Source organism: Hyperolius riggenbachi, chromosome 7, assembly GCF_040937935.1.
Source record: "Hyperolius riggenbachi isolate aHypRig1 chromosome 7, aHypRig1.pri, whole genome shotgun sequence".
NCBI lineage: Eukaryota > Metazoa > Chordata > Amphibia > Anura > Hyperoliidae > Hyperolius > Hyperolius riggenbachi.
The window spans coordinates 31,946,839-31,956,838 of NC_090652.1; the positions used below are offsets into that span (position 1 = coordinate 31,946,839).

Consider the following 10,000-nt stretch of genomic DNA (forward strand, 5'->3'; position numbering starts at 1 on the left):
ATGTGTATTTGGCAGCAGATGTAGAAGCCCAAAGTTCTTCTGCTTTGCTAATTTGAGTGGAGGACTTACATTGTAGACATTTTGTAGCTTTTGCTGTTCTTTTGCAGGATCCTTTAAAATACGTATGGAAAGAAAAAACAAATTTACTTTGGATATGTAAAGAAAAGAACACTTCAGAAATGTGGTTGCTTGGAGGGAGCATGTGAACTTTCACCAAGTTACTACGATTCTGCAGCATAACGGGATATTTTGATTAACGTAGTTCTCTTTATTACTGCCTTGAGAGTATTGGTTTATGTAAAGAGTTTAGAGAAAGAGCAAAGAGCTAGATCATGTCAAGGGGGCACTCGGATTTGAACCAATGACCTCTCAATCTGCAGTCAAATGCTTTACCACTGAGCTATACCCCCACACTCTGTTCAGCTTTTCTGACCATTTTAAATAGTTTCTCTCATGTAGTCCATGAAAGCATTTCAAGCGTTAACTTGGAGTTTGTTAAGGTTGGAAAAAGTTAAATGATAACTCTTAGAGACTAGAGATGGTCAATGAGACAGTAATAAATCCAGGTTGCATGCAAATTGAATTAATATTGTAGGCAGCTTGGAAATGCGTTAATCGTCAGGAAGTGTATTTGAATGTCCCACTTCCATGACGCTCACAATTTGCATAATAATCTGCATGAAAGCTAGAATGATGAGCATGTTACGGACCATGGCCGCAAGAGACACTTTCGTCAGACCCAGAAACTTCTCATTCTGCAGTTGCCATTTCTGCCACTGCATTAGACCCCAGCACATGTGTATTTGGCAGCAGATGTAGAAGCCAAAAGTTCTTCTGTTTTGCTAATTTGAGTGGAGGACTTACATTGTAGACATTTTGTAGCTTTTGCTGTTCTTTTGCAGGATCCTTTAAAATACGTATGGAAAGAAAAACCAAATTTACTTTGGATATGTAAAGAAAAGAACACTTCAGATATGTGGTTGCTTGGAGGGAGCATGTGAACTTTCACCAAGTTACTACGATTCTGCAGCATAACGGGATATTTTGATTATTGTAGTTCTCTTTATTACTGCCTTGAGAGTATTGGTTTATGTAAAGAGATTAGAGAAAGAGCAAAAAGCTAGATCATGTCAAGGGGGCACTCGGATTTGAACCAAGGACCTCTCGATCTGCAGTCGAATGCTCTACCACTGAGCTATACCCCCACGCTCTGTTCAGCTTTTCTGACCATTTTAAATAGTTTCTCTCATGTAGTCCATGAAAACATTTCAAGCGTTAACTTGGAGTTTGTTAAGGTTGGACAGAGTTAAATGATAACTCTTAGAGACTAGAGATGGTCAATGAGACAGTAATAAATCCAGGTTGCATGCAAATTGAATTAATATTGTAGGCAGCTTGGAAATGCGTTAATCGTCAGGAAGTGTATTTGAATGTCCCACTTCCATGACGCTCACAATTTGCATAATAATCTGCATGAAAGATAGAATGATTAGCATGTTACGGACCATGGCCGCAAGAGACTCTTTCGTCAGACCCAGAAACTTCTCATTCTGCAGTTGCCATTTCTGCCACTGCATTAGACCCCAGCACATGTGTATTTGGCAGCAGATGTAGAAGCCCAAAGTTCTTCTGCTTTGCTAATTTGAGTGGAGGACTTACATTGTAGACATTTTGTAGCTTTTGCTGTTCATTTGCAGGATCCTTTAAAATACGTATCGAAAAAAAAAACAAATTTACTTTGGGTATGTAAAGAAAAGAACACTTTAGAAATGTGGTTGCTTGGAGGGAGCATGTGAAATTTCACCAAGTTACTACGATTCTGCAGCATAACGGGATATTTTGATTATTGTAGTTCTCTTTATTACTGCCTTGAGAGTATTGGTTTATGTAAAGAGATTAGAGAAAGTGCAAAGAGCTAGATCATATCAAGGGGGCACTCAGATTTGAACTAAGGACTTCTCGATCTGCAGTCGAATGCACTACCACTGAGCTATACCCCCACGCTCTGTTCAGCTTTTCTGACCATTTTAAATAGTTTCTCTCATGTAGTCCATGAAAACATTTCAAGCGTTAACTTGGAGTTTGTTAAGGTTGGACAGAGTTAAATGATAACTCTTAGAGACTAGAGATGGTCAATGAGACAGTAATAAATCCAGGTTTCATGCAAATTGAATTAATATTGTAGGCAGCTTGGAAATGCGTTAATCGTCAGGAAGTGCATTAGACCCCAGCACATGTGTATTTGGCAGCAGATGTAGAAGCCCAAAGTTCTTCTGCTTTGCTAATTTGAGTGGAGGACTTACATTGTAGACATTTTGTAGCTTTTGCTGTTCTTTTGCAGGATCCTTTAAAATACGTATGGAAAGAAAAAACAAATTTACTTTGAATATGTAAAGAAAAGAACACTTCAGAAATGTGGTTGCTTGGAGGGAGCATGTGAACTTTCACCAAGTTACTACGATTCTGCAGCATAACGGGATATTTTGATTAACGTAGTTCTCTTTATTACTGCCTTGAGAGTATTGGTTTATGTAAAGAGTTTAGAGAAAGAGCAAAGAGCTAGATCATGTCAAGGGGGCACTCGGATTTGAACCAAAGACCTCTCGATCTGCAGTCGAATGCTCTACCACTGAGCTATACCCCCACGCTCTGTTCAGCTTTTCTGACCATTTTAAATAGTTTCTCTCATGTAGTCCATGAAAGCATTTCAAGCGTTAACTTGGAGTTTGTTAAGGTTGGACAGAGTTAAATGATAACTCTTAGAGACTAGAGATGGTCAATGAGACAGTAATAAATCCAGGTTGCATGCAAATTGAATTAATATTGTAGGCAGCTTGGAAATGCGTTAATCGTCAGGAAGTGCATTAGACCCCAGCACATGTGTATTTGGCAGCAGATGTAGAAGCCCAAAGTTCTTCTGCTTCGCTAATTTGAGTGGAGGACTTACATTGTAGACATTTTGTAGCTTTTGCTGTTCTTTTGCAGGATCCTTTAAAATACGTATGGAAAGAAAAAACAAATTTACTTTGGATATGTAAAGAAAAGAACACTTCAGAAATGTGGTTGCTTGGAGGGAGCATGTGAACTTTCACCAAGTTACTACGATTCTGCAGCATAACGGGATATTTTGATTAACGTAGTTCTCTTTATTACTGCCTTGAGAGTATTGGTTTATGTAAAGAGTTTAGAGAAAGAGCAAAGAGCTAGATCATGTCAAGGGGGCACTCGGATTTGAACCAAAGACCTCTCGATCTGCAGTCGAATGCTCTACCACTGAGCTATACCCCCACACTCTGTTCAGCTTTTCTGACCATTTTAAATAGTTTCTCTCATGTAGTCCATGAAAGCATTTTAAGCGTTAACTTGGAGTTTGTTAAGGTTGGACAGAGTTAAATGATAACTCTTAGAGACTAGAGATGGTCAATGAGACAGTAATAAATCCAGGTTGCATGCAAATTGAATTAATATTGTAGGCAGCTTGGAAATGCGTTAATCGTCAGGAAGTGTATTTGAATGTCCCCCTTCCATGACGCTCACAATTTGCATAATAATCTGCATGAAAGCTAGAATGATGAGCATGTTACGGACCATGGCCGCAAGAGACACTTTCGTCAGACCCAGAAACTTCTCATTCTGCAGTTGCCATTTCTGCCACTGCATTAGACCCCAGCACATGTGTATTTGGCAGCAGATGTAGAAGCCAAAAGTTCTTCTGTTTTGCTAATTTGAGTGGAGGACTTACATTGTAGACATTTTGTAGCTTTTGCTGTTCTTTTGCAGGATCCTTTAAAATACGTATGGAAAGAAAAACCAAATTTACTTTGGATATGTAAAGAAAAGAACACTTCAGATATGTGGTTGCTTGGAGGGAGCATGTGAACTTTCACCAAGTTACTACGATTCTGCAGCATAACGGGATATTTTGATTATTGTAGTTCTCTTTATTACTGCCTTGAGAGTATTGGTTTATGTAAAGAGATTAGAGAAAGAGCAAAAAGCTAGATCATGTCAAGGGGGCACTCGGATTTGAACCAAGGACCTCTCGATCTGCAGTCGAATGCTCTACCACTGAGCTATACCCCCACGCTCTGTTCAGCTTTTCTGACCATTTTAAATAGTTTCTCTCATGTAGTCCATGAAAACATTTCAAGCGTTAACTTGGAGTTTGTTAAGGTTGGACAGAGTTAAATGATAACTCTTAGAGACTAGAGATGGTCAATGAGACAGTAATAAATCCAGGTTGCATGCAAATTGAATTAATATTGTAGGCAGCTTGGAAATGCGTTAATCATCAGGAAGTGCATTAGACCCCAGCACATGTGTATTTGGCAGCAGATGTAGAAGCCCAAAGTTCTTCTGCTTTGCTAATTTGAGTGGAGGACTTACATTGTAGACATTTTGTAGTTTTGCTGTTCTTTTGCAGGATCCTTTAAAATACGTATGGAAAGAAAAAACAAATTTACTTTGAATATGTAAAGAAAAGAACACTTCAGAAATGTGGTTGCTTGGAGGGAGCATGTGAACTTTCACCAAGTTACTACGATTCTGCAGCATAACGGGATATTTTGATTAACGTAGTTCTCTTTATTACTGCCTTGAGAGTATTGGTTTATGTAAAGAGTTTAGAGAAAGAGCAAAGAGCTAGATCATGTCAAGGGGGCACTCGGATTTGAGCCAAAGACTTCTCGATCTGCAGTCGAATGCTCTACCACTGAGCTATACCCCCACGCTCTGTTCAGCTTTTCTGACCATTTTAAATAGTTTCTCTCATGTAGTCCATGAAAGCATTTCAAGCGTTAACTTGGAGTTTGTTAAGGTTGGACAGAGTTAAATGATAACTCTTAGAGACTAGAGATGGTCAATGAGACAGTAATAAATCCAGGTTGCATGCAAATTGAATTAATATTGTAGGCAGCTTGGAAATGCGTTAATCGTCAGGAAGTGCATTAGACCCCAGCACATGTGTATTTGGCAGCAGATGTAGAAGCCCAAAGTTCTTCTGCTTTGCTAATTTGAGTGGAGGACTTACATTGTAGACATTTTGTAGCTTTTGCTGTTCTTTTGCAGGATCCTTTAAAATACGTATGGAAAGAAAAAACAAATTTACTTTGGCTATGTAAAGAAAAGAACACTTCAGAAATGTGGCTGCTTGGAGGGAGCATGTGAACTTTCACCAAGTTTCTACGATTCTGCAGCATAACAGGATATTTTGATTAACGTAGTTCTCTTTATTACTGCCTTGAGAGTATTGGTTTATGTAAAGAGTTTAGAGAAAGAGCAAAGAGCTAGATCATATCAAGGGGGCACTCGGATTTGAACCAAGAACCTCTCGATCTGCAGTCGAATGCTCTACCACTGAGCTATACCCCCACGCTCTGTTCACCTTTTCTGACCATTTTAAATAGTTTCTCTCATGTAGTCCATGAAAGCATTTCAAGCGTTAACTTGGAGTTTGTTAAGGTTGGACAGAGTTAAATGATAACTCTTAGAGACTAGAGATGGTCAATGAGACAGTAATAAATCCAGGTTGCATGCAAATTGAATTAATATTGTAGGCAGCTTGGAAATGCGTTAATCGTCAGGAAGTGTATTTGAATGTCCCACTTCCATGACGCTCACAATTTGCATAATAATCTGCATGAAAGCTAGAATGATGAGCATGTTACAGACCATGGCCGCAAGAGACACTTTCGTCAGACCCAGAAACTTCTCATTCTACAGTTGCCATTTCTGCCACTGCATTAGACCCCAGCACATGTGTATTTGGCAGCAGATGTAGAAGCCAAAAGTTCTTCTGTTTTGCTAATTTGAGTGGAGGACTTACATTGTAGACATTTTGTAGCTTTTGCTGTTCTTTTGCAGGATCCTTTAAAATACGTATGGAAAGAAAAACCAAATTTACTTTGGATATGTAAAGAAAAGAACACTTCAGATATGTGGTTGCTTGGAGGGAGCATGTGAACTTTCACCAAGTTACTACGATTCTGCAGCATAACGGGATATTTTGATTATTGTAGTTCTCTTTATTACTGCCTTGAGAGTATTGGTTTATGTAAAGAGATTAGAGAAAGAGCAAAAAGCTAGATCATGTCAAGGGGGCACTCGGATTTGAACCAAGGACCTCTCGATCTGCAGTCGAATGCTCTACCACTGAGCTATACCCCCACGCTCTGTTCAGTTTTTCTGACCATTTTAAATAGTTTCTCTCATGTAGTCCATGAAAACATTTCAAGCGTTACCTTGGAGTTTGTTAAGGTTGGACAGAGTTAAATGATAACTCTTAGAGACTAGAGGTGGTCAATGAGACAGTAATAAATCCAGGTTGCATGCAAATTGAATTAATATTGTAGGCAGCTTGGAAATGCGTTAATCGTCAGGAAGTGCATTAGACCCCAGCACATGTGTATTTGGCAGCAGATGTAGAAGCCCAAAGTTCTTCTGCTTTGCTAATTTGAGTGGAGGACTTACATTGTAGACATTTTGTAGCTTTTGCTGTTCTTTTGCAGGATCCTTTAAAATACGTATGGAAAGAAAAAACAAATTTACTTTGGATATGTAAAGAAAAGAACACTTCAGAAATGTGGTTGCTTGGAGGGAGCATGTGAACTTTCACCAAGTTACTACGATTCTGCAGCATAACGGGATATTTTGATTAACGTAGTTCTCTTTATTACTGCCTTGAGAGTATTGGTTTATGTAAAGAGTTTAGAGAAAGAGCAAAGAGCTAGATCATGTCAAGGGGGCACTCGGATTTGAACCAATGACCTCTCAATCTGCAGTCAAATGCTCTACCACTGAGCTATACCCCCACACTCTGTTCAGCTTTTCTGACCATTTTAAATAGTTTCTCTCATGTAGTCCATGAAAGCATTTCAAGCGTTAACTTGGAGTTTGTTAAGGTTGGACAGAGTTAAATGATAACTCTTAGAGACTAGAGATGGTAAATGAGACAGTAATAAATCCAGGTTGCATGCAAATTGAATTAATATTGTAGGCAGCTTGGAAATGCGTTAATCGTCAGGAAGTGTATTTGAATGTCCCACTTCCATGACGCTCACAATTTGCATAATAATCTGCATGAAAGCTAGAATGATGAGCATGTTACGGACCATGGCCGCAAGAGACACTTTCGTCAGACCCAGAAACTTCTCATTCTGCAGTTGCCATTTCTGCCACTGCATTAGACCCCAGCACATGTGTATTTGGCAGCAGATGTAGAAGCCAAAAGTTCTTCTGTTTTGCTAATTTGAGTGGAGGACTTACATTGTAGACATTTTGTAGCTTTTGCTGTTCTTTTGCAGGATCCTTTAAAATACGTATGGAAAGAAAAACCAAATTTACTTTGGATATGTAAAGAAAAGAACACTTCAGATATGTGGTTGCTTGGAGGGAGCATGTGAACTTTCACCAAGTTACTACGATTCTGCAGCATAACGGGATATTTTGATTATTGTAGTTCTCTTTATTACTGCCTTGAGAGTATTGGTTTATGTAAAGAGATTAGAGAAAGAGCAAAAAGCTAGATCATGTCAAGGGGGCACTCGGATTTGAACCAAGGACCTCTCGATCTGCAGTCGAATGCTCTACCACTGAGCTATACCCCCACGCTCTGTTCAGCTTTTCTGACCATTTTAAATAGTTTCTCTCATGTAGTCCATGAAAACATTTCAAGCGTTAACTTGGAGTTTGTTAAGGTTGGACAGAGTTAAATGATAACTCTTAGAGACTAGAGATGGTCAATGAGACAGTAATAAATCCAGGTTGCATGCAAATTGAATTAATATTGTAGGCAGCTTGGAAATGCGTTAATCGTCAGGAAGTGTATTTGAATGTCCCACTTCCATGACGCTCACAATTTGCATAATAATCTGCATGAAAGATAGAATGATTAGCATGTTACGGACCATGGCCGCAAGAGACTCTTTCGTCAGACCCAGAAACTTCTCATTCTGCAGTTGCCATTTCTGCCACTGCATTAGACCCCAGCACATGTGTTGTTGGCAGCAGATGTAGAAGCCCAAAGTTCTTCTGCTTTGCTAATTTGAGTGGAGGACTTACATTGTAGACATTTTGTAGCTTTTGCTGTTCATTTGCAGGATCCTTTAAAATACGTATCGAAAAAAAAAACAAATTTACTTTGGGTATGTAAAGAAAAGAACACTTCAGAAATGTGGTTGCTTGGAGGGAGCATGTGAAATTTCACCAAGTTACTACGATTCTGCAGCATAACGGGATATTTTGATTATTGTAGTTCTCTTTATTACTGCCTTGAGAGTATTGGTTTATGTAAAGAGATTAGAGAAAGTGCAAAGAGCTAGATCATATCAAGGGGGCACTCGGATTTGAACCAAGGACTTCTCGATCTGCAGTCGAATGCACTACCACTGAGCTATACCCCCACGCTCTGTTCAGCTTTTCTGACCATTTTAAATAGTTTCTCTCATGTAGTCCATGAAAACATTTCAAGCGTTAACTTGGAGTTTGTTAAGGTTGGACAGAGTTAAATGATAACTCTTAGAGACTAGAGATGGTCAATGAGACAGTAATAAATCCATCTTGCATGCAAATTGAATTAATATTGTAGGCAGCTTGGAAATGCGTTAATCATCAGGAAGTGCATTAGACCCCAGCACATGTGTATTTGGCAGCAGATGTAGAAGCCCAAAGTTCTTCTGCTTTGCTAATTTGAGTGGAGGACTTACATTGTAGACATTTTGTAGTTTTGCTGTTCTTTTGCAGGATCCTTTAAAATACGTATGGAAAGAAAAAACAAATTTACTTTGAATATGTAAAGAAAAGAACACTTCTGAAATGTGGTTGCTTGGAGGGAGCATGTGAACTTTCACCAAGTTACTACGATTCTGCAGCATAACGGGATATTTTGATTAACGTAGTTCTCTTTATTACTGCCTTGAGAGTATTGGTTTATGTAAAGAGTTTAGAGAAAGAGCAAAGAGCTAGATCTTGTCAAGGGGGCACTCGGATTTGAACCAAGGACCTCTCGATCTGCAGTCGAATGCTCTACCACTGAGCTATACCCCCACGCTCTGTTCAGCTTTTCTGACCATTTTAAATAGTTTCTCTCATGTAGTCCATGAAAGCATTTCAAGCGTTAACTTGGAGTTTGTTAAGGTTGGACAGAGTTAAATGATAACTCTTAGAGACTAGAGATGGTCAATGAGACAGTAATAAATCCAGGTTGCATGCAAATTGAATTAATATTGTAGGCAGCTTGGAAATGCGTTAATCGTCAGGAAGTGCATTAGACCCCAGCACATGTGTATTTGGCAGCAGATGTAGAAGCCCAAAGTTCTTCTGCTTTGCTAATTTGAGTGGAGGACTTACATTGTAGACATTTTGTAGCTTTTGCTGTTCTTTTGCAGGATCCTTTAAAATACGTATGGAAAGAAAAAACAAATTTACTTTGAATATGTAAAGAAAAGAACACTTCAGAAATGTGGTTGCTTGGAGGGAGCATGTGAACTTTCAGCAAGTTACTACGATTCTGCAGCATAACGGGATATTTTGATTAACGTAGTTCTCTTTATTACTGCCTTGAGAGTATTGGTTTATGTAAAGAGTTTAGAGAAAGAGCAAAGAGCTAGATCATGTCAAGGGGGCACTCGGATTTGAACCAAGGACTTCTCGATCTGCAGTCGAATGCTCTACCACTGAGCTATAACCCCACGCTCTGTTCACCTTTTCTGACCATTTTAAATAGTTTCTCTCATGTAGTCCATGAAAGCATTTCAAGCGTTAACTTGGAGTTTGTTAAGGTTGGACAGAGTTAAATGATAACTCTTAGAGACTAGAGATGGTCAATGAGACAGTAATAAATCCAGGTTGCATGCAAATTGAATTAATATTGTAGGCAGCTTGGAAATGCGTTAATCGTCAGGAAGTGTATTTGAATGTCCCACTTCCATGACGCTCACAATTTGCATAATAATTTGCATGAAAGATAGAATGATGAGCATGTTACGGACCATGGCCGCAAGAG

At 39.0% G+C, this 10,000-nt stretch overlaps 12 non-coding genes across 12 annotated transcripts; all 12 read right to left on the reverse strand.

Annotated features, from left to right (window-relative positions):
• Positions 1–1,133: 1,133 nt before the first annotated feature.
• On the reverse strand, positions 1,134–1,205 carry TRNAC-GCA (transfer RNA cysteine (anticodon GCA)). The gene has a single exon. It is a non-coding gene; the product is annotated as a tRNA-Cys (tRNA).
• Positions 1,206–1,928: 723 nt separating this feature from the next.
• TRNAC-GCA (transfer RNA cysteine (anticodon GCA)) lies at positions 1,929–2,000 on the reverse strand. Its single transcript has one exon. It is a non-coding gene; the product is annotated as a tRNA-Cys (tRNA).
• Positions 2,001–2,572: 572 nt separating this feature from the next.
• Positions 2,573–2,644, reverse strand: TRNAC-GCA (transfer RNA cysteine (anticodon GCA)). The gene has a single exon. It is a non-coding gene; the product is annotated as a tRNA-Cys (tRNA).
• A 572-nt stretch (positions 2,645–3,216) lies between these two features.
• TRNAC-GCA (transfer RNA cysteine (anticodon GCA)) lies at positions 3,217–3,288 on the reverse strand. The gene has a single exon. It is a non-coding gene; the product is annotated as a tRNA-Cys (tRNA).
• Positions 3,289–4,011: 723 nt separating this feature from the next.
• TRNAC-GCA (transfer RNA cysteine (anticodon GCA)) lies at positions 4,012–4,083 on the reverse strand. The gene has a single exon. It is a non-coding gene; the product is annotated as a tRNA-Cys (tRNA).
• Positions 4,084–5,298: 1,215 nt separating this feature from the next.
• TRNAC-GCA (transfer RNA cysteine (anticodon GCA)) lies at positions 5,299–5,370 on the reverse strand. The gene has a single exon. It is a non-coding gene; the product is annotated as a tRNA-Cys (tRNA).
• Positions 5,371–6,093: 723 nt separating this feature from the next.
• On the reverse strand, positions 6,094–6,165 carry TRNAC-GCA (transfer RNA cysteine (anticodon GCA)). Its single transcript has one exon. It is a non-coding gene; the product is annotated as a tRNA-Cys (tRNA).
• A 572-nt stretch (positions 6,166–6,737) lies between these two features.
• TRNAC-GCA (transfer RNA cysteine (anticodon GCA)) lies at positions 6,738–6,809 on the reverse strand. Its single transcript has one exon. It is a non-coding gene; the product is annotated as a tRNA-Cys (tRNA).
• Positions 6,810–7,532: 723 nt separating this feature from the next.
• TRNAC-GCA (transfer RNA cysteine (anticodon GCA)) lies at positions 7,533–7,604 on the reverse strand. The gene has a single exon. It is a non-coding gene; the product is annotated as a tRNA-Cys (tRNA).
• A 723-nt stretch (positions 7,605–8,327) lies between these two features.
• TRNAC-GCA (transfer RNA cysteine (anticodon GCA)) lies at positions 8,328–8,399 on the reverse strand. The gene has a single exon. It is a non-coding gene; the product is annotated as a tRNA-Cys (tRNA).
• A 571-nt stretch (positions 8,400–8,970) lies between these two features.
• On the reverse strand, positions 8,971–9,042 carry TRNAC-GCA (transfer RNA cysteine (anticodon GCA)). Its single transcript has one exon. It is a non-coding gene; the product is annotated as a tRNA-Cys (tRNA).
• Positions 9,043–9,614: 572 nt separating this feature from the next.
• Positions 9,615–9,686, reverse strand: TRNAC-GCA (transfer RNA cysteine (anticodon GCA)). The gene has a single exon. It is a non-coding gene; the product is annotated as a tRNA-Cys (tRNA).
• Positions 9,687–10,000: the final 314 nt, after the last annotated feature.